Genomic DNA, 16,679 nt, shown 5'->3' with positions numbered 1-16,679 from the left:
CGAGATCGACTTTACTATCGACCTTGTACCTGGTGCGACACCCATTTCCTTACCAACATACCATATGCCTCCATGTGAAATGGAGGAATTGAGGAGACAGATAGATGATCTACTGGAATCAAGTTTTATTCGACCGAGCATATCTCCTTGGGGAGCACTTATATTGTTTGTAAAGAAAAATGACGGATCACTGCGGTTGTGTATTGATTATCGCAGTTTGAATCACGTCACGGTCAAGAACAAGTATCCTCTACCCAGGATAGATGACTTGTTTGACCAGTTGAAAGGGGCACGGTATTTCTCAAAATTGACCTGCAGTCCGAGCATCATCAGTTGCACGTTAGGGATGAAGACGTGCAGAAAACAGCATTCAGAACCAAATTTGGGCACTTTGAATTCCTTGTGATGTCGTTTGGACTTACAAATGCACTGGCTGTGTTCATAGACCACAAGAACCGGGTGTTTTGACTGTATCTATACCTATTTTTCATCGTATTTATAGATGACATTTTGATATACTCCAAGAGCCGAAAGGATCACGAAGAGCACTTGCGAGCAGTCTTCGATACTCTCAGGAAGAATCAATTGTTTGCTCAGTACCGGAAATGCAACTTCTGGAAGGAAGAGGTCAAGTTTTTGGGACACGTAGTGTCCAAGGAAGGTATTGCCATGGACCTTGCCAAGGTGACCGTGGTACAGGACTGGGAACAGCCTGGTTCAGTTATAGAAGTAAGGATTTTCCTTGGCCTTTCAGGCTACTATTGTCGATTCATTAAAGACTTTTCTAAGATAGCCCGACCGCTGTCTCAACTCACTTAAAAAGATCTTAAGTTTGCCTTGAATGAGAAAGAAGAAGCAGCCTTTTAGGGTTTAAAGGACAAGCTGACATCCACACCTGTGCTAGTATTATCAGAACAAGGGGTCAGGTATACTATATACACCGACGTATCTCGTGTTGGTTTGGGTTGTGTTCTTATGTAAAAAGGATAGAGTGATCGCCTATGTATCGCGGCAGTTGAGGAAACATGAAGAAAACTAGAAGGTTGGCTTAGATGGAGGCTTGAGATATCACGGTCGCCTATGCATCCCGAATCTCCATGACTTGAGAAAGGAAGTCCTGGATGCCGCTCACAATTCAAGGGTGGCAATGCATCCGAGTAGTACGAAGATGTATAGAAACATGAAGCGTTCGTACTGGTGGGATAACATGAAGGCTCACATAGTAGATTATGTATCCCGTTATCTCATGTGTCAGTAGGTTAAGACCGAGCATCGCTGACCTTCTAGTTTACTTCAGCCCATGCCCATAGCTGAATGGAAATGGGACTTCATATTTATGGATTTCATTTCTGAGTTACTGAAGACGAGGAAGGGACATGACTCCATTTAGGTGATTATAGACAGATTGACGAAATTGGCTCATTTCCTCTCGATTAAAGTTTCAAACGCAGCAGATGATTTAGCAAGCTATACATCAAAGAGATCATACGGCTTCATGGAGTTCCTATGGAGATTGTGTCAGATCGAGACACCCGATTTACGTCCATTTTTTGGACTCAAATCCAGGAAGCAATGGGAGTGAAACTGAAGTTCAGTACCGCGTTTCACCCACAGACTGATGGGCAGATGGAACAGGTAAACCAAATATTAAAAGATATGTTGCGAGCGTGTGTACTCAATTTTAACGATAGTTGGGATGACCGTCTTCCCTATGCTGAGTTCGCTTATAACAACAGTTTCTAAGCGAGCATTGACATGGCTCCTTATGAAGCCTTGTATAGATGCCCATGTCGAGCACCTCATTGTTGGGCAGAAGTTGGTGAGAAGAGTTTGATTGGCCCAGATTTAGTACAGGTGACCTCAGAGAAGATTTATATTATTAGATGCCGACGCCTTGCACCATAGAGTAGACAGAAGAGTCGCCGATACCCGACGGCGACATCTGGAATTCGAAGTTGGGGAGCATGCATTTCTTAAGGTTTCCCCCATGAAGGGAGTCCTTCGATTTGACAAGAAAGGGAAACTCACACCATGATTTATTGGTCCATTCCATATTCTAAACCGAGTGGGTGTGGTTGCATATCGCCTTGCTTTGCCCACACCACTCGTTGGTGTGCACAACATATTTCATGTGTCCATGATGAAGAAACACGTTCCTGATCCCACTCACATTATCAAGTGGGAGCAGGTGTAGCTAAGTGAAGATGCTACCTATGTACTGCAACCAACACGTATTCTGGATAGGAAGGAACAGGTGCTATGCAACAAAGTTATCCCACTTGTAAAAGTATTGTGGACTCACCACATTGAGGAAGAGGCTACTTGGGAAACAGAAGCCGAAGTCTGTAAGAACTACCCTCAGATCCTCAAGGAGTACGAAAAGGTACTAATTTCAGGGAAATTTTTTTCTTTAAGGGGGGTATATTGTAACATCTCAAAAAAATCTGTATAAAGACCTGAGTACTACCTCAGGAAGAAATTCCTAAAGACCGTATATTGTGGAAATTAGATGAAAATTAATTAAGTACTAAGCTAAATTAATCGGTGGATTAGCTTGAACTAATATCTATACAAACTACAAGACTCAAAACCATTAAAATCGCTAACTCAACATTACTTGAAAACCTCGAGGAAATCCCAAAACCAAGTTTCTCTCGGGAGCACATTGAAACTCCGTATCAGACCTGGACTGTGCGTTGAATGTCCGATGACTACGAAACTATAGGGTTACGACCAACTTATTGGACTTGACAACCATCATGGTAATCGAGCCCAAATAGTATTCAGAAATGTACAACTTGAGCCTTGAGCGAAGTGTGTGAGAAACGTGAATATCTTTAAAAAATAAATCCAAACTTAAGTAAATTGGACCATTCGCTTGCGGGTGAAATTGAAGACTTCGGACCATCAGTTACTGACCCAATTGCACTCATGGATCAGGGAAATTTCCCTGCACATATCTGTATACTTGTGGCCCTGATCGAGTGACAGCGACTGTTGATCTGATACAGGTCCATCGAGGTTGATTGCCTATCCAAACGCGCTGAAATCGTAACATGGCCTAGATCTATTGTCAGGGGACTTACTCTGTAGCATAGATAAGTAATGGACCTCCAGATGAGTCCCGTTTGCCCGAAAAAGACACCCTTTGGCTATAAACTAAGTATACCATGGCCCTGGGGCCATTTGAACTAGTTCTGAGCCTATTTAAAGACCTTAAACCACCTCATTCCCATTACATACGAATTTGCTCCAAACCCTAGGAGAGAGAAGAGAGAAAAGAAGAGAAATGAGTGAGGAGAAGAGAGAAAGCTTGAGAGATCATGGCAGTGTTTCTCTCCCACGACTACAGGTACTAGATCGCCTCTCTATTATGCTACATGACTCGTTTCGACGACGATTTGTGTCATGCCCCAAACCCGGAGATCGGACTCACAGGAATCCCGATCACCGAATCCGGTGCCGACAATGTCCGTATTACCCCATTCTCAGCTCCCAGCATCCATACACCAGATTCCGATCTTGGGATCCTACAAGGAGGATTTTTCATTGTACTTTTATCTAGTAATAAGCATAACCACAAGGTTACCGAAATCACAAAGGAAACATTATCATCACATATCCACTAATATAAACATTTGAATACAATGCTAAAAGGGAAATACATATGTATCAAAATCAAAGCTCCAGAAGTCCACTGCATGCTCCAAGTTCAACGCTGCTGTGACCTAATGCCACCTGCACGCATCTATCATGCATAAGCTTATAAAAAGCTTAGAGGGTGGTGAAAGTGTGTGTAAGGTAAGTGCCAAGTATACAATAAAGCCCATAAATCATACATCATCGAAATAAGTGGAAATACTGACAAGATCACGAATCATACAATATCAGAGTGAGTGGAAATATATTGGCAAGTCCATGAGTCATATAATATCAGGATACATAATGCAGATCAAAATGAGCCAAATATCATATATTGCGGATGCAATGCAATATGTAAATCTTGACAAGTCTGTCTAAGCCATGTAAGTGCAGAACTTATCAATCCAAAATGCCATATGTCATGGATGTCATGTAATATGCGATGTGAATGAAATGACCAAGCTAGAGTGAAGTCGGGATGATAGTACGTAGTATCGCAGGCTATGGGGTCCATCACAAGGGAATTCTATCCAAACTAGTCCCATACTAAATTTGGATAGTCAAACACAATGTGATAAACTCCTAATCTCAGGTTAGTCACGCGCGCCAATCGAAATCCTGGCCATTGCGAATGTACAGGTAACAAATAGTTGCACACCATCAGCCCGAGTGGATAGTGAATGGATGAAGGAATGAGTATGCAACTCCTACTTAGTAACCTGCCATCACAGTAGCCTGCCAACCAATGGTGGCTCACCTAGTATGGTAGCTCGCCCAGGCCTCAGCCCCGCCCACATCACACCTGCTCACATCAATGTCTGCCCACATGTGCCCGCTCACATGTGCAATAGTGACGGGGTGTCATAATATCATTTCAGTCCTCATATCAAGTCCACATATCAGTACTGTTCCTCTCTGGGGAATCACTAGGGTCTAGTACACTCCACACTGACTGCTGCCCCCAAGCCGCACAACCCAACGAGTGAAAGAAACCACAATATCTGCCTGACCAGTAGTCTGCCAATACCTACCTGACTCGTCGATAGTGAACTCATTTGATAGCAGGTCAAACTCAACCTAGCTTACAGCCCCCTCACTTGGGTGGATAAGGCCACGCCCCTTCTCAACTGACCACGACACGGTGGGAGACATGGCCTACTGGTATTCGGCACTCGGGCGCTCATGTATCCACTCATTCTAGACGTTGAGACGTCTCCTGGCCTCGAAGGTTCTGGGACTATCACCCAAGGACATCCTAAGTGCCCACAATGGTAGAACCAAGTATTTTCGGTGTCCCATCTGGCCATCCATAATGTACTTGTGGAGCCATGACCCTGATGTCGCTAGGGCATACAATGATCAAGTCATACATATGTGAGAAGCATGAGTCACACCGTACAGTGATGTAAAAATCCCGCGCATACCACACACTCATGTGGGTAACTCTTATCAATGAGTCCCATAAATAATCTACTCAATGACATATGCAATGATCAGTCACTACTCATATTAAGCATCATATGATGCGTATGGGCATGAGTCATGGAGTTACACTAAGCATGTTATAAGGTGATGAACTATCCTCACAACGAAGATGGGCGTAGATGGCCTACACAACAAGTATGGGCCTATCAATGGGCCCTAGGGAGAGTTGTAATGCGGACATTTAACCAACATTATTCTTACAATGTGGACGTCAAACCATCATTGCTCCTAAGACACGGCCTGCCATACACATCATTACACAAACCATGGTGGAATCACACATTACAATGGGCCTTATGTACATCCCACTAGGCCTCGACCCATGCGCTTCAAATACATCTGATGGGCCGCATCACCTGGGCCTCATATATATCAAGGTGGGCCTCAACAATGGGCCATAAATACATCAAGATGAGCCTAATCATATGGGCCTCATATATATACCAAGGTGGGCCTCAACGAATGGGCCGTAAATGCATTAAGATGGCCCTCAATAATGGGCCTCATAAATTTCCAAAAATGAGTCATATTGAAGGATCATTTGGACCATACCACAAATAGCAATGGAAATAATAATTTTCATGGTTAAATATATAACATGGCTCACTATAAAGTTTATTCTCCAACTAATCAAAACATAAGGTCATAAAGACCCGGATTAAGAGGGAAAATAAATTCCCTATTGATCCAGAACTTCTGTGACCCAATTGGGTTTCAATGATAGACGTCCAATTCCCACTATTTTTGGTAATGTGGTCCACCTTATCCTAGATCTGTCTCATTTTTTATCTCAAGCCATAAAATTATCTGTCAAAATGGTTGGGGCGGTTTGGATGCAACACATGCATCATGGTGGGTCCCATAGGGATGGCGGTATAGATAAATCACATACCTCATGGTGAGGTCCACACGTGTGGAATATAATACATACATCAATGGATCCCACGTGGGGCCCACCATAACGTTTATTTTCTATCCAATAAGGTCACACAGACCCGGATGAGGAGGAAAAAAAAATTTCATAAGGATCCAAAACTTATGTGACAACCCAAAAGGGTTTCAATGGCAGACACTCAGTCCCTACTATTCCCTACCGTGTGGACCACCTGAGTTATGTATACGACTGATATTTGGGGGCACCCCATATATAAAGGGGACCCATTAAATGCATGGTGTTGATGTGTAGCACACATCATAGAGGGGCCCACGGCTGGGACCCAACGGTCCCTGCCTCTTCACGCCAAGCACAGCAGGACGCTTCTGCGCGTCCTCTGGACATTCGCAACAACACCTACTGCTTGTATTTTTTTCAGTTTCCTCGAGGTTTTACGGTGGTAGGGCCCGCATCAGGTGGATTCACTCCACCCATTGGATTCTAAGACTCAAGACGGACCGAACAAGCCCAATATTCGGCATGTTTTGGTGTATATAAACATCAAGGTGGATTTCAACGGTAAAAACACTGTTTTCTATGCTATGGCTGCCAGATAGTCGGATTTGACTCATCTTTCGGCTCAACGCCTAAAATGAGTAGGGGAATGGGATGGATGGCGTGGATTAGATTAATACATCAAGGTGGGGCCCGCATGAGCAGCCCACCCCAAAAGCTTAAATCAAGCTAATATTTTATTTTATTTTATTTTTTCATTTTCTTCTGTTGTGAGTACAACCCACTGTCGGTTCACACCTCACTGGACCACGTCCAGCGTCCAGGGATGCTGGACGTGTGAATGTCCATCAAGGTGGGTCCCACACAGATGTGGCCTACTTGATCAATCTGATAGTTGTGTTTTTCCCATCCCCATTAAGGTAGGGGCCACATGACTTTGACGATGTAGATCCAACACGTACATCAAGGGGGTCCCATGAAGGTGGACGATAAGGATGAATTGTATACATCAAGGGGCTAAAATCGAGAGAAAAGGGAGAGAGAAAGAGAGAGATTGAGTGATGGAGGGACCCCGGCACTATGGGTCCTCCCTTTTTATGCATTCAATCATACATCAAGTGGGTCCCAATACATGTGGGCCCACCAAATCAAAATCAATGGTGGAGATTCCTTCTCCATCAAAATGGATCTAGATGACCCCTTTTCAAATTAGAAAGTAAACATCATGATGGGGTCCATGGAGAATGGCCCCATCATGGAATGATAATGAGAATTAAGGTGGGCCATCGGCCAGATTAAGGTCCTGTAACGCCCTGAAATTCGGGGGTTGAGCATAACTCAGCTCCCAAGTTCCAGAACATCACTTATGCAACATATTTAATGATGGATGTATGTTGTCTGTATTAGTGCATAAAACATGGAATAGATTAAGCCAAAACATAGATATAATTCAGGGATAAGTGAATAAAGCAAGCGGAAGACTTATAGAAATATATGTGTACAAGTGCAAATCCCTGAAGTACATAAACATACCAGGTCGTAATGTAAGTGTTACTATCAAAATTACAAGTATTAGGTTACATTATTTAATTTTCTAAAAGAAATCCCAGCATCCCACGCATCAGACCAAGGCTCGCTAGAACCCGTCTGAAAACTACATAAAAGAGAAAGCAGCCTCATCATCATCCATCTCCCGCTCTGCCTCAGAAGTCGCATCCACATCTGCAACATCAGAACCTAAGACAGAGTCTGGTGGGTGTTTAACACCGCCCCAGAAAGTGGGAGTGAGTGATCAACTCGGTGGAATAATAAGGCACTGGTTAACATGTTATCAGTTCAATCAAGCAGTAATGATAAAGCAGAACAAGTAAATAAGTCCTAAGTACTCTTGTTAATGCAAGGATATATGCAAAATGATGCGTGCCCTCACGCGTACACCCTCAGCGTCTTCATCTTACGTTACGCATGACACCACCTCAAAGTGCACCACATCTACAAAGCACATACAAATGTGGTGCATGAACATGATTACCAAGTTGTTATTAGTCCTTTTCACACAGCAGGATTGGGAAGCTAAGATACCTTCCTCATATCACCATCCAAACAGTGATCCATTCTAGGGTCGTCAGTCCTAGACATCTCATACGATCATATGTTTTGAGGTCGTTGCAAAGGGCTCGTCACCAATCAATGCACACCTATCATACCATCGTTACTACACTAAGGCTCGTCACCTCAATGCGGTATCCAGGTATGCTCGAGGTCACTACAAAGGGCTCGTCACCAATCAATGTAGGCCGACAACACGAATATAGTGTCCATACCACCATAATCGGCTCACGAGTTTGGTTGCTCATTGGTCACTACGGGGAGGCTCGTCACCCCAGCGTAGGCCGACAGCACAACCACGGTGTCCCATACCACCATGTCCAGCTCATGAGTCTTAGCGGATCAAGGTACCATGGTTAATAGGATTTCATTAGTAAGTCTGGTACCCTAGATTTAAGCAATAGCGTCCATACATGGTGAACATACATCGGACAATCGGGTTACTTGATGAACTCGACTAGCAGGAGCGCATGTTGGGTTGAACGACATAGAGTGCGCAAACACTCCGCATGGCCAAACCACTGCCGACAACTCTAATACGACTCGGGTTCGTCTAATACGTCTTACGTGGTGAAAGCAACCTTAACCACGAACTTAAGGCCGATTACCGATTTCCTGGACTAATGCGTAGTCCCACACACATTACATTACAACAGATATTCATAACTACAATTTAGAATATTAATGGAACAACAACTCAAATCATGTGGTATTCCAGCCTTTGAAGAATATTAACTTAACATAAATGTAAGCATGAGTAATGCTTGAACTTAAACAACAAGGAATGTAACCAGCAAGAAGGAAATCACACACACTAGTGGGAGAGTTGAGAATCGCTTCTCAACACCCATACTAGGTTGATATATCACATTATAGATCATTCAGACATTTCTACAAACACTTAGAATACACAATACAACATATATGACATATGTTGAAATACACACATTTGGACAATTCCCTTTACCAAGGAGTTGTCGTACATACCTCTAGCATACATACACGACAAATAATCATGGCAAACACAAGTGCATATTTTATACGCATACGGTACTTTATACATACACATAGAATACACAAATCTCAATATAACACATGCATATCAGGAACGCAACATAAACATAACATTTGGTATGTGAAATCTCATCCATAACAAGAATAAATCATTAACTGGCATTGAAAGCCTTGAAAACCATAACCTATACACTTAAAGTCCGCACCTTAAGCCAGAAAAGAACACCGAACTGATTTCAGACGAGTTATCTTCGTCAACGGCGATAGAATACCCTAAAGCAAGAATAGAAATGAGATACAACAACACCAAGACTATTCTAAGCTTTAACACAGATTAGGGTTAGGTTAACTTACCCAAAGATGAACTCAGAATCGTCAGAATAATGATTCAAAGTGAAGGTTCAAAGATGAAGAAGAACAGGAAAGAATCTAAGATGATTCACCAACTTCTCTCTCACTTTCTCTCTCTTTTCCTTTCTCTTTCCAAGCTAGGGTTAGAGAAAATTCGTATGGAAAAGAGAGCTAGGGTTTAAGGACTATAAATAGACCTAAAATTGATGAAAATAACCCCAGGGCCAAGGTATACTTAGGGTATAACCAAAACCAGCCTCTCACGATCCAACGAAGCACTTCTGGTGGGCCTATTACCACGAAAGGTCAGACTTAAGCTCACTGACCATGGATCTAGGTCAAGCTGAGTTTTCGTACCGACCGGCTCTTCAGATCAGTCGTGGCGGACCACACTCAATTCAACGGTCACAGAATCTCGATCAGGTCCACAAGCAGAAGGACATGCCTGAGCCACCTTCCCTGATCAGAGGGTGAAATTGGGTCAGAATCCAACGGTCAGATTGCTTAAAATCGTCGCGCAAGTGACACGACTCAGATTTCATAAAAGCTTAATAAATTTCCAACCGTTCTCACACTCTTCACTCCGAACTCAAAAAAATCTACCCAGAACATCACATGGACTTGATTTTCGAGGTGATGGTCAAGCCCAACCTGGTGACCGCAACAGCCTAAGATCATCGCTATCGGACTTTCGACGCGCGGTCCAGGTCCGATCCAGAACTTTCAAAAAATCTCCAGAACAACTGGATTTAGCGATGGATCCCAGATTTCAGAGTAACATAGCGCTAACTAATCTACAAGTTTTGAGTCATGCAGATACAATTTAAAGTGATTGATGCAAATTTCACAAGCAATCGAGTATAGCGCTAATTATCCCAAAAGCAACTACTTAGGAAAGAAAAGCATAAAATTTTCTAGGGTCATTACAGGTCCAAAGTGAGATCCATACCATCAATCAGTTAGCCTCACTTGGCCCATCATCGAAACAATGAAATCTAGGCCTATAGAAACACTCACCATTCAATCTTCTTGGTCCGATGGAATGTTAAGCCCCTTGTGTCCCTCTTTGATGGAAGATGATGAGAGATGAAGGGCTAGGATAATAGATCTTAGGGTGAAAAATGGGCCACACAACACTCATTTTATTTTATTTTTCTCTTAGGAGAGCTTGGACGTCCACCACTTTTGCTTATTTAGAAAATGTGTTGAGAGAGAGAGAGAAGGGGTGGTCATAAGGGAGAGGTGATGGATGTGAGTGATGGATGTGAGGTGATAGGTGTACTTGACATATATGGGTGTGTAAGAGAGAAGGTGAGAGAGATTTGACTTTGGGGTTGCTCTTGTACTTGACATGTATTGAGTGATTGATTGATGGGACATGTTGTAGAGATTCTCTTGGGATTGTAAACACGCTTGTTTTCCTCAAACTGAACGTGGGCCCACATCTCCTCGCCAGGGTATCGAATCGGTGTGTGAGTCACTGAGTTGGAACCGTGGCGACAGTGCAATCGCAATGGTACAAGTTTCGGATTGAGCTGACACAGATCTAAAGGATATGTCTTAGGGTCACGCGCAAACATCGATCATAGGCCGCGGATTACTGGAATTCGACCAGGAAGACCGCGGAAGCCTATGGAACAGTACATGCTATGATACGGGGCTCACAACTCTCCCTTCCTAATAAAAATTTTGTCCTCGAAATTTAAATCACAACGCAACCAATACAGAGCTCACCAAGGGAGGGATATCCTATTGCTATAGATATAATCATCAAACACCTAAGAGATGGGGACAATGCCCACGAACCTTAGCCTCTTGCTCCCAAAACGCCTTATCAGCGCTATGATGATCCCACTAAACCTCGGATCCTGGATCGAAAATGATCAAAACTGGAATACTACGCAGCCTCACAATCTCAACGGTAGGGAGCTATATCAGAAAATCTCTAAGTTATTCGAACTCGGGGATCTAACCATTCTAAGTTCTCAACAATCATAGAGTGCAGGGTAACTATTGTAGATATGTGATGTTATCTTCAGGTATTCCCAAGTTATGCTCGGATACCATCTTCTGTCACGCCCCAAACCCGAAGATCAGACTCACAGGAATCCGAATCTCCAAATCCGGTGTCGACAGCCTTCGTAGTACCCCGTTCTCGGCTCCCAACATCCATATGCCAAATTTCGATCCTGAAATCCTACAAGGAGGATTTTTCATCATACTTTTATCTCGTAATAAGCATAACCACAAGTTTACCCAAATTACAAAGGCAACATCATCATCACATATCCACTAATATAAACATTTGAATACAATGCTGAAAGGGAAATACATATGTATCAAAATCAAAGCTCCAAAAGTCCGTTGCATGCTCCGAGTTCAACGCTGCTGTGACCTAACACCACCTGCATGCATCTATCATGCATAAGCTTATAGAACGCTTAGAGGGTGATAAAAGTGTGTGTAAGGTAAGTGCCAAGTATACAATAAAGCCCATAAATTATACATCATCAGAATAAGTAGAAATATTGACAAGATCACGAATCATACAATATCAGAGTAAGCGGAAATATACTGGTAAGTCCATAAGTCATATAATATCAGGGTACGTAATGCAGATCATAATGAGCTAAATATCATATATTGCGGATGCAATGCAATATGCAAATCCTAACAAGACCGTCTAAGCCATGTAAGTGTAGAACGTAGTAATTCAAAATGCCATATGCCGTGGATGTCATGCAATATACAATGTGAATGAAATGACCAAGCTGGAGTGAAGTCGAGATGATAGTACGTAGTATTGTAGGCTATGGGGTCCATCACAAGGGAATTCTATCCAAACCAGTTCTATACCTAAATTTGGATAGTCAAAAACAATGTGGTAAACTCCTGATCTAAGGTTAGTCGCGCGCCCTAACCGAAATCTTGGCCATTGCAAAGGTACACATAACAAATAATTACGCACCACCAGCCCGAGTGGATAGTGAATGGATGAATGAATGAGTATGCAACTCCTGCTCAGTAACCTACCAGCATAGTAGCCTGCCAACCACTGGTAGCTTGCCTGTGTGGTAGCTCGCCTAGGCCTCAGCCCACATCACACATGCCCACAACAACATCCGCCCACGTGTGCTCGCCCACATGTGCAACACTGACGAAGTGTCATAATATCATGTCAGTCCTCATATCAAGTCCACATATCAGTATTGTTCCTCTCTGGGGAATCATCGGGGTCCATTACACTCCACACTAACTGCCACCTCCCTAGCGGCACATCCCAATGAGTGGAAGAGACCACATTATCTGCCTGATCAGTAGTCTGTCAATACTTACCTGGCTCGTCGATAGCGGACTCATTTGTGAGCTGGTCAAACGTAGCCTAGCTTAAAGCCCCCTCATTCGTGTGGATATGGCCACGCCCTCTTCCAACCAACCACGACACAGTGGGAGACGCGGCCTACTGGTATTCGGCACTCGGGCACTCATGTATCCACTCGGTCTAGACGTTGAGGCATCTCCTGGCCTAGAAGGTTCTGAGATTTTCACCCAAGGACATCTTAAGTGCCCCTTTTGCTAGAACGAAGTATTTTCGGTGTCTCATCTGGCCATCCACGATGTATCTATGGAGCCACAACCCTGATGTCGCTAGGGCGTACAATGATCAAATCACACATATGTGAGATACATGAGTCACACCGTACAGTCATGCAGTAATCCCACGCGTACCACGCGCTCATGTGGGTAACTCCTATCAATGAGTCCCATAAATAATCTGCCCAATGGCATATGCAATGATCAGTCACTACTCATATCAAGCATACATATGATATGTACGGGCATGAGTCATGGAGTCATACTAAGCATGTTATAAGGTGATGAACTATCCTCATAATGAAGATGGGCTTAGATGGCCTACACAACAAGTATGTGCTTATCAATGGGCCTTAAGGAGAGTTGTAATGCGAACATTTAACCAACATTATTCTTACAATGTGGACGTTAAACCATCATTGCTCCCAAGGCACGGCCTGCCATACACATCATTACACAAACCATGGTCGAATCACACATTGCAATGGGCCTTATGTACATCCCACTAGGCCTCGACCCATGGGCTTCAAATACATCCAATAGGCCGCATCACCTGGGCCTCATATATATCAAGGTGGGCCTCAACAATGGGCCATAAATACATCAAGATGGGCCTAATCATATGGGCCTCATATATATACCAAGGTGGGCCTCAACGGATGGGCCATAAATACATCAAGATGGGCCTCAATAATGGGCCTCATAAATTCCCAAAAATGAGTCATTTTGAAGGATCATTTGGACCATACCACAAATAACAATGGAGATAATAATTTTCACGCTTAAATAAATCACAGGGCTCACTATAAAGTTTATTCTCCAACCAATCAAATCATAAGGTCATAAAGACCCGAATTAAGAGGGAAAATAAATTCCCTATTGATCAAGTACTTCTGTGACCTAATTGGGTTTCAATGATAGACATTCAAATCCCATTACTTTCGGTAATGTGGTCCACCTTATCTTAGATCTGTCTCATTTTTATCTCAAGCCATAAAATTATCTATCAAAATGGTTGGGTGGTTTGGATGCAACACATACATCATGGTGGGTCCCATAGGGATGGACGGTATAGATAAATCACATACCTCATGATGGGGTCCACATGTGTGGAATATAATACATACACCAGTAGATCCCACGTGGGGCCCACCATAACATTTATTTTCCATCCAATAAGGTCACACAGACGCGGATGAGGAGGAAAAACAAAATTTATAAGGATCCAAAACTTATGTGACAACCCAACAATGGCAGACGCTCGGTCCCTACTATTCCTTGTCGTGTGGACCACCTAAGTAATGTATATAGCTGATATTTGAGGGCACCCCATATATAAAGGGGACCCATCAAATCCACGGTGTTGATGTGCAGTACACATCATGGTGGGGCCCCCGGCTGGGACCTAAAGGTCCCTGCCTCTTCACGTCAAGCGTAGCAAGACGCTGCTGCGCGTCCTCTGGACGTTTGCAGCAGCACCTGCTGCTTATAATTTTTTTTTCAATTTTCTTGAGGTTTTACCGTGGTAGGGCCCGCATCAGGTGGATCCACTCCACCCATTGGATTCTATGACTCAAGACAGACCGAACAAGCCCAATATTTAGCATGTTTTGGTGTATATAAACATCAGGGTGGATTTCAATGGTAAAACACTATTTTCTTTGTTATAGCTTGCCAGATAGTCGGATTGGCCTCATCTTTCGGGTCAACGCCTAAAATGAGTAGGGGAATGGGATAGATGGCATGGATTAGATTAATACATCAAGGTGGGGCCCGCATGAGCAGCCCACCCCAAAAGCTTAAATCAAGCTAATATTTTATTTTATTTTATTTTTTCTTTTTCTTCTGTTGTGAGTATAACCCACTATCAGTTCACACCTCACTGGACCACGACCAGCGTCCAGGGACGCTGGACGTGTGAATGTCCATCAAGGTGGGTCCCACACAGATGTGGCCTACTTGATCAATCTGATAGTTGTGTTTTTCCCATCCCCATTAAGGTACGGCCCACATGACTTTGACGATGTAGATCCAACACGTACATCAAGTGGGTCCCATGAAGGTGGACGACAAGGATGAATTGCATACATCAAGGGGCTAAAATCGAGAGAAAAGGGAGAGAGAAAGAGAGAGATTGAGTGATGGAGGGACCCCGACACTATGGGCCCTCCCTTTTTATGCATTCAATCATACATCAAGTGGGTCCCAATACATGTGGGCCCACCAAATCAAAATCAATGGTGGAGATTCCTTCTCCATCAAAATGGAAGGTCTAGATGACCCCTTTTTAAATTAGAAAGTAAACATCATGATGGGGTCCATGGAGAATGGCCCCATCATGGAATGATAATGAGAATTAAGGTGGGCCATCGGCCACATTAGGGTCCAAAGTGAGATTCATACCATCAATCGGTAGGCCTCACTTGGCCCATCATTGAAACAATGAAATCTAGGCCTATAGAAACACTCACTATTCAATCTTCATAGTCTGATGGAACACCGAGCTCCTTGTGTCCTTCTTTGATGGAAGATGATGAGAGATGAAGAGCTAGGATGATAGATCTTGGGGTGGAAAGTGGGCCACACAATACTCATTTTATTTTATTTTTTCTCTTTGTAGAGCTTAGACGTCCACCACTTTTGCTTGTTTGGAAAATGTGTTAAGAGAGAGAGAGAGAAGGGGTGGTTGTAAGAGAGAGGTGATGGATGTGAGTGATGGATGTGAGGTAATAGGTGTACTTGACATCTATGGGTGTGTAAGAGAAAAGGTGAGAGAGAGTTGACTTTAGGTTTGCTCTTGTAATTGACATGAGGTGATTGATTGATTGATCAATGGGACATGTTGCAGAGATTTTCTTGGGATTGCAAACGTGTGGTGTTTTCCTCGAACTGAACGTAGGCCCACATCTCCTGGCAAGGGTATCGAATCAGTGCGTAAGTCATGCCTTTGGAACCGTAGCGACGGTGTGGTCGCAATGGTACAGGTCTCGGATTGAGCCGACTTAGATCTGTGGGATACGACTTAGGGTTATGCACAAACATTGATCATAAGTCGCGGATTGCCGAAATTTGACGGGAAAGACCGCGGAAGCCTACAGAACAGTACGGGCTAGGATATGGGCCTCACAATTTGGGTAAGAAATCCAAACCCTAACATCGTAGTTAAGGTATAAAATAGTTGTTTGTCAACCTAACTAACGGATTTTCCTGATTTAGGTAACCGTTGTTTTGTATACGGTAACGTAGGATTCGAACCGAGTTCGAAATGAGTAATCTGATGAAAGGTGCAGACTATAAATGTTTAGGTTATGGTTTTAAAGGCTTTCAATGTCAGCAGTGATTCATGTCTAACTTGATTGCTGCCATATGATCTTAGTTACAACATTTTTCGTATATTATACATGTATAAACTATGTTGGACAAATATGCATTCCATGTGTTTGTTGAAATGTTTGAATGAACTTGAAATTATGATCTTGTGCTTGTCATGATATCTAATATAAGATCTATATTTGTTATATGCGTTATAGCCTATGTTGCGTAGGAAATTTCTATAGTTTATGTCATAACTAATCTAGTCTTTGTATTTGGTAGT

The sequence above is a fragment of the Magnolia sinica genome, chromosome 9 (assembly GCF_029962835.1).
Source record: "Magnolia sinica isolate HGM2019 chromosome 9, MsV1, whole genome shotgun sequence".
Lineage (NCBI taxonomy): Eukaryota > Viridiplantae > Streptophyta > Magnoliopsida > Magnoliales > Magnoliaceae > Magnolia > Magnolia sinica.
This window is presented reverse-complemented; position numbering follows the sequence as displayed.